Here is a 7,413-nt window from a genome sequence, read left to right on the forward strand (position 1 = left end):
TTTAAATCATAAATATAAACGCTTTCGCGAATGGAGAAGGCGGTTTTAAATGTGCTTGATCGTCCCCCGAAAGTTTTCTGTTGATGAGGCGTCACCGTAATGTTGCAGCATTTTTACAAACATACAGTGAATTTTTTTTATAAAAAGCCGTCATAGTGTCCCTCCTTGGACCTAGAGCCGGGTACATAGGCGAATTCTCGACGGGCAAACACGCCTAGCCCAGCTGCCATATGCGATGCAGCAAAATATGTTAGAAAGGCAAGCACTGGATTGGGTGTCATACATCTGGTGCAACGGTGTCAAGGCCTCCGCTGTTGTTTTCAAAGCCACCGTCAGCCTATGTTTCTACGTAGTGCACAGGATACATATTTCGTTTAGTTTATTGGGTTTAATGTTGGCAGGTGATTTAGAATACGACGTATATCGCAGCGGAAGGCTGCCGAAGTTTCGACTAACGGAGGCTCCTCAACATGTAGTGACATCGCGTAATACATGAGCGCGTTGCTTTTCGCCTAAGAAGAAAAGAAGCCGCCGAAGCTAGCATCCTTTCAATGAGCAGTCTAGTTTTAAAACCACGGAGACACAGCGACAAGGCTATAATACATATTTTATCCTTATTTAGAGCACTGTTTACACCCTTTTCAAACGAGACGACACATTTCTCAGTACAGAGCTTTCATTGTGGAATGAGTACATCTTGCTTTGTGATTTGGTGCATATACTGACCGACAAAAAAAAAAAAGAAGCGAAAGCGTACACAAGATGTTCAACGTGAATTTTCTATCCCCTAAGAATTTTGTTTTTCTTTTTTTTTTATCCCTCGCCCCACTACCATTTCCTCTCAAAACCTCAGCGTTCTTCAAGGACACGCTTGGCTCGTACGACAACTTCTACCGTGTCTTCGGAGCGGCCAACAGCACCGTGGCGGTGCTTTTGACATTCCTCGCCTGTCGGGACAAAACTCGCAGACGGGCCTGGACAGTAGACAAAAACAACGCCGCATCATCGAAAGGCTGTGCTGGGATCCCTTAAGAATTATCTGCGAAAAGAAAAAGCGTTGAGGGGACGCGCCACTTCACAGGCGCTGCACTGAAGTGCGTTGAATTCATAAAAATTGTCAGTGTGTCATCGAGACAAATGGTTTTGTTTCGGCCGAACCTTTGAATAATTTTATGTGCAAACTTCTTTTAAGGCAAAAGAGTGTGATACGTTAGCTGCCATGGCATTCCCCAGTTTGAAAAAGACAGCCAATACACTTCACTCCGCGCTGCTACGGATAAACATTTCGTACAGTGTAGTATGAAATGGGCTATGGCAAAAATATTTTATTCACTATCGAAGTTTCTCGTCAGTGTGAAACCTTTTCCAGGGCTGGCACAAGGCCTTCCTGGCTGCTGGCTTACTCGGGGTTCCAGATATATGTACTCGTTCAGTGCGTATCTGCCACGATTTGTGCTACATGTCTTGCGGCCGGTTTTTCTCAGTTCTGTTCGTCGTCCCTCTCTCTACACGTAGTCTACCTGGCTGCTTCGGGGGCATTTCAGGACGCTGCTGTCAGCTTTTTATTGCGAAGGTAATACTACGTCAGATCTAACCGCATGTCGCTGTATGCCATTTCCGGGTCCGTGTCCGTGGTAGCCCTCATAAAAAAAATCAGCCTGCACTGACGTCTGAAATCACGTTACCCCTATACCACGGGCAGGAGCTGCCTACTCGGTTCGCTGCTTTTGTACGGGAGGGTGATATCAGAATCAGCCTACCAGAAGCGTATTGCCGTTCCCCGAAAACTGCAGCAAAGTAAGTGCCGGGTGTAAAACGCAACCTTACGTTTGTTTTCAATCATGAAGCGTGGTGCGGGAATTCAAATGCCATATCAATAAGATAGATTTATGGATTGAAATTACTTACTGTAAAGAACGTAATACATCGGTGGCGTCCGTCGCGCCATCATTGCTACGTTGAATAAATTAACTTGACAAATCATCATTATTATCTGCCTGACTATACCCACTGCAGGGCGAAGGCCTCTCCCATATTTCTCCACTTAACCCTGTTCTGTGCTAGCTGCATCCACTTGACCCCTGCGAACTTCTTAACCTCATCCGCCCTCCTAACTTTCTGCCGCCCCCTGCTACGCTTTCCTTCCCTTGGTATCCAGTTTGTTACCCTAAGCGACCATCGGTTATCCTCTCTTCGCACTACATGTTCTGCACATGTCCATTTCTTTTTCATAATTTCCACTAGAATGTCGGTAACGAGTTATTTCTCTGACCTTATCTGCACGATTCCTTTTCTTTTTCGTTCCATAGCCCTCTGGGTTGTCCTCAACTTAAGTAGAACTCTCTTGGTTAGCCTCCAGGTTTCAGCCCCATAGGTGAATACAGGTAAGATGCAACTGTTGTATACTTTCCTCTTGAACGATACCGGTAAGCTGCTAGTCATAATCTACGTTCAGTTCAGTTCAGTCGTTCAGTCGTGTCCGACTCTTCGTGACTCTATGGACCTTGTCACGCCACGCTTTCCGGTCTCTCACTATCTTCTTAACATCACATAACTTCATCTGCAGTGCCTCGAGGATGCCATCTAACCATCGCGTTCGCTGCCTACCCCTTCTCCGGCGACCCTCAACTTTTCCCAACATCAAATCTTTCTCCAGCGACTCCTCTCTTCTCATCAGATGACCCACGTAGCTGAGCTTTAACTTTAGAATTTGACCCTCCAAATCTACGAGTGCTTGCCAAATGTGCTTCATCCCAATCTTATTCTTGTTATTTTCTTTTCATGGTCCGGATCTGTGTGTGTGGTTACAACCTGTCCTAAGTAGACATATTCGCCTACTACTTCCAGTACGTCGCTACCTAATGTAAACTGCTGTTCCTTCCAGAGGCTGTTGAACATTACTTTAGTCGTCTGCATATTTATTTTCAAGCCTACCTTTCTACTTTTCCTGTCTAGGTCATCAATTCCGAGTTAATTAGACGGGCAATGTCATCAGCAAATCGCAGATTACTGAGGTATTCTCCATCTATCCTTATCCCTAACTGCTCCCATTCCAAGTCCCTGAATACTTCCTCTAAGCAAGCAGTGAATAGTACTGGGGAGATTGTGTCTCCTTGACTAACAGCTTTCTTTATGGGACTTTTGTTACTTTCATTATGTAGAACTATGGTTGCTGTGCAGCTACTATATATATCTTCCAGCACTTTCACGTACGGCTCGTCTGCCCCTTGATTTCGTAATGCCTGCATCACCGCCGAGTTTTCAACTGAGTCAAATGCTTTTTCGTAATCAATGAATGCTATGTATAAGGGCTGGTTATATTCCGAGCATTTTTCTATCACCTGATTGATGGTATGGATATGATCGATAGTCGAGTACCGTTCCCGAAAACCTTCTTGATCCTTTGCTTGATTGCTGTCTAAGGTTGTTTTTATTCTATTAGCGACTACCTTAGTAAATACCTTATACGTAACAGACAGTAAGCTGATTGGTCTGTAATTTTTAAGGTCCTTAGAGTCCCCTTTCTTGTGAATGAGGATAATGTTTGCATTCTTCCATGGTTCCGGTACCGTCAATGACACCAGGCACTGCGTATACAGGGTGGCCAGTTTTTCTAGCACGATATCCCCCCCGTCCTTCAGCAAATCTGTAGTTATCTCATCCTCTCCAGCTGTTTCCCCCTTTTCATAGTTTCTAATGCTTCCGTGACCTCGTCCTTCGTCACTGGCGTAACGTCTGACTGTTTTTCCCTACCGCCAATCTCATTACGGTCCTGACTACTTAGGCTACTGTAGAGATCTTTATAGAACTCCTCGGCTACTTTGACTATCTTGTCCAAATTCTTGATGACGTTCCCCGCCTTGTCCTTATCGCATACATCTGGTTTTTGCCTATGCCCAATTTCTTTTTCGCCGCCTTTAGTCTTCCCCCGGTCTTTACAGCATCCTCAATTTTCTCGATGTTATACTTCCTTATATCGGCCACCTTGTGCTTGTTGATAGCTTTGATATATCGGCCAATTCGACCTGGTCTGTTGTATTGGAAGCTTTCATACTCTGCCGTTTCTTAATCAAATCTTTCTTCTCCTTCGACAGCTTACCGGTATCCTCTCTAACTATCCTACCGCCTACTTCTACCGCACACTCAGTAATGATATCTTTAAAAATATTGTTCATTGTTTGTAGGGTACAGCCCTCCCTCTCACCGCTAATCTTTCTTTCTTAGTAATCTGTTGCGTTCCTTCTTCAGATTTAGGCCAATTCAGGACCTCACCATCGTGTGGTCATTGCATCGCACTTTCCCTATTACCTCTACATGTTGCATAATGGCGAGTATTGAAAACACTATAAAATCAATTTCATTTTTAGTTTCCCCGTCAAGACTTTTCAATGTCCATTTCCGGTTCTTCCGTTTGCTGACGAAAGTATTCATGATTCTTCAATTATTGCGCTCTAAAAACTCTAGTAACTCCGCCCTGCTATTCCTACAACCAATGCCATTGTCAACTACTGCCTGGTCTCCTGCCTGCTTTTCCCCTACCTTGCCATTGAAGTCGCCCATTAGTACACTATACTGCGTCTTTACTTTTCGCATTGCCGATTCTACATCTTCGTAGAAGCTTTCAACTGCCTGGTCAACGTAACTACATGTAGGTGCATAGGCCTGTACAACCTTCAGTTTATACCGCTTATTAAGCCTAATTACATGTCTACCACCCTCTCATTAATACTATAGAATTCATCTATATTACCCGCTATAAACTTGTTGACAAGGAAACCAACTCCTAGTGGTCGCCTCTCTGGTAAACCTCAATAACATGGTACATGCCCATCCTTCAGTACAGTATATGCCTCATTTGGCCTCCTAACCCCACTAAACCCTATGACATCCCATTTCATGCCCTCTAGTTCCTCTAACAGCACTGCTAAACTCGCTTCACTAGCTAGGGTTCCAGCGTTAAACGTTGCCAAGGTCAGTTTCCAATGGCGGCCTGTCCAGCGCAGCCTGTAAATATTAGCACCCTGCGTCACAGGGCTGACCGCCGCCGTGGTCAGTTGTTCCGCAGCCGCATGATGACTGAGGGCCGGGGTTTTATGGGGCTTATCATGAGAGGTTGGGCCAATTACTGCACCAGGGTGGCCAGCTCCTATTCTGGTGAGGGAGTGCGTTGCCGGAGGTGTTCACCGGCATCAGGTCGCACCCCAAACCTGTTTATGCTATTCCATCGACACGCGGATGTTTTTTTGTTTGTTTTTTTATCCGGTGGAGAATTGCACGGCACCGCGATTTGAACCCCGGTCCTCTTGCATGCGAGGCGGATGTTCTACCGCCACGTCACGCGGATTTAGGCCGCGGCGTAAATTCGTAAAAAAAAAAAGTTTAAAGCATGTTACAAGGCGGTTGTTGCTGAGAGTTGTCGCTGAACGCCACCTAAGGGTAACATACACTCACTGAAGACGGGAATTCATTACGATGAAAGTATTTGTATAGTACAACCGTTGTCATACTGTCACATAGTGGCTGCGTTCGCGGCGGCTTTTGCTCGTATTAAAAGCAAAAAAAACATCGTATTGTGCTACCTAACGGGGAAAATACCTCAGGAAATATGGTCGTAATTTAGTTCAATATTGTGAATTTGAAAAAAAGTGGTACGTACCTACAGGAATCGAACAGATGTCTTACAATCAGGTACGCGGTGTTTATCCATTGCGCCACAGAAACGATGGGTAGTGCGCATCTTTAAATGTGCTGTTTTTCTTTTTTATTCAACGTACTAAAGATGGCACGACAAATGCAACTGGCGTGATCAGATGATTACTGCAAGCAATTTTAATCGAGCAAACGTTTTTATTCCGTATGTATTTTAGTTTATGCGCTGCATTGTATACTCAAAAAAAAACGTATAGCTTTATTGACTTCCTTTTTGTTGTGTTTTATTTTTTAGTGACTCCACCCGGGCACTTCCGTTGCTACAATTTTCGGAGAATGGCAATACGCTTGCCAAAACCATATGCAGTCTCGTTTGCCCTACGACACGCATGCACGTAGGGGAATAATGTGACAGGAAAACGAAGCTTCCGCCGTTGCTTTCGCAATTCAACTAGGGTTAACCAGAGCTTAACCGCAATTAATTTTCTCGCTGTAAGATAGCATCCTCCTCTACCAACTGACAAATCAGTCGACTTTGGGCCTACCTGCTTCCCCTGCTGCATCTTTCTTCTCATGCAGTCTCAGCTTAACAACTTCGTTACGCAATATTTAAATAATAATTACATATAATACGCAGCTACCTTATGGACAGATTCCAAATTGTGCAGTTTTTCTAAGGCCATTTCTAATCCAGCCGTTATTATATGTGGTATTCACAAGGACTTATTTTAGGGCCAATCCTTTTCCTTGTAATATAAATGACCTCCAAAACTGTCTCCCTAACTTTATTTGTATGCTCTATGCTGATGATACGACTAATTTCGCTGTGATATCAATATTTGTAACCTTGCAGAATAATAGATGAAGATCTTCATCAACATTGATTGTGGTGTGAAATAAATTTACTTCAGATTAATCCTGAAAAAAACTTAATTCACGGTGTTTCATTAGAGCAGCAAAAAAAAATAATAATTACCCCACAGATTCATTTTTGTTACACACTTTATTAATGCATCAAACCCCACCATTTTTGGGGGGGATTGTCCTTGACTTCATTTCGCCGCCCATATTCGACCTGTAACATCTGAAATGGTATTTGGAATTCGCGTAACAACTAGAACACGGCATTATTTTTAACTGCATATTCTTCTTTCTCTTTATTATTATTTCATACATAGTCATCTCATTTATTGGTTGTCATTGTGGTGAAGTGCCTAGCATGCACCTTACGTTCCTTCGTCATTTGCAAAATCAAGCGACTTCATCAATCACTTTTGCCCCACGAAGATAGGCTACCTTAAATAAGTACTGTAACCTAAACATTCTTCCTGTCGACCTTCAACTTAATCTTAATTTAACGCTACCTATATACGCGCCAGTAATACTGAACTTAAACTAAATAATTGTTTTGACCTCCTTCTACTGTCACACGCTATGATAAGAAGACATTCAGGAGAAAATAACCACTTCTTCCAAACATTCGCACTAATTATGGGAAGCAAACATTGTTCTTTTTAGCAATCTCGTCGGGAAATATTTACCCACTCGAAGTTATTACACACCTCCTGCTCATTTCATCAGTCCTTGAAGAGCTACTACCTACGTTATCATAGTTATTCTTGTCCTACCTGATGCTAGCCCTGATATATTATGTCCTTTTGAGATGAATTTCACTTCATGTTACTTTTACATTGTACTTTGCCCTATCCCATTGATAACATCCCTTTCGTCTTTTGTTATTCCTTTCCAATAGTTTTGATGACT

Source organism: Amblyomma maculatum, chromosome 4 (assembly GCF_055883805.1).
Source record: "Amblyomma maculatum isolate TAMU_Amacu chromosome 4, ASM5588380v1, whole genome shotgun sequence".
In the NCBI taxonomy this organism is placed as follows: Eukaryota; Metazoa; Arthropoda; class Arachnida; order Ixodida; family Ixodidae; genus Amblyomma; species Amblyomma maculatum.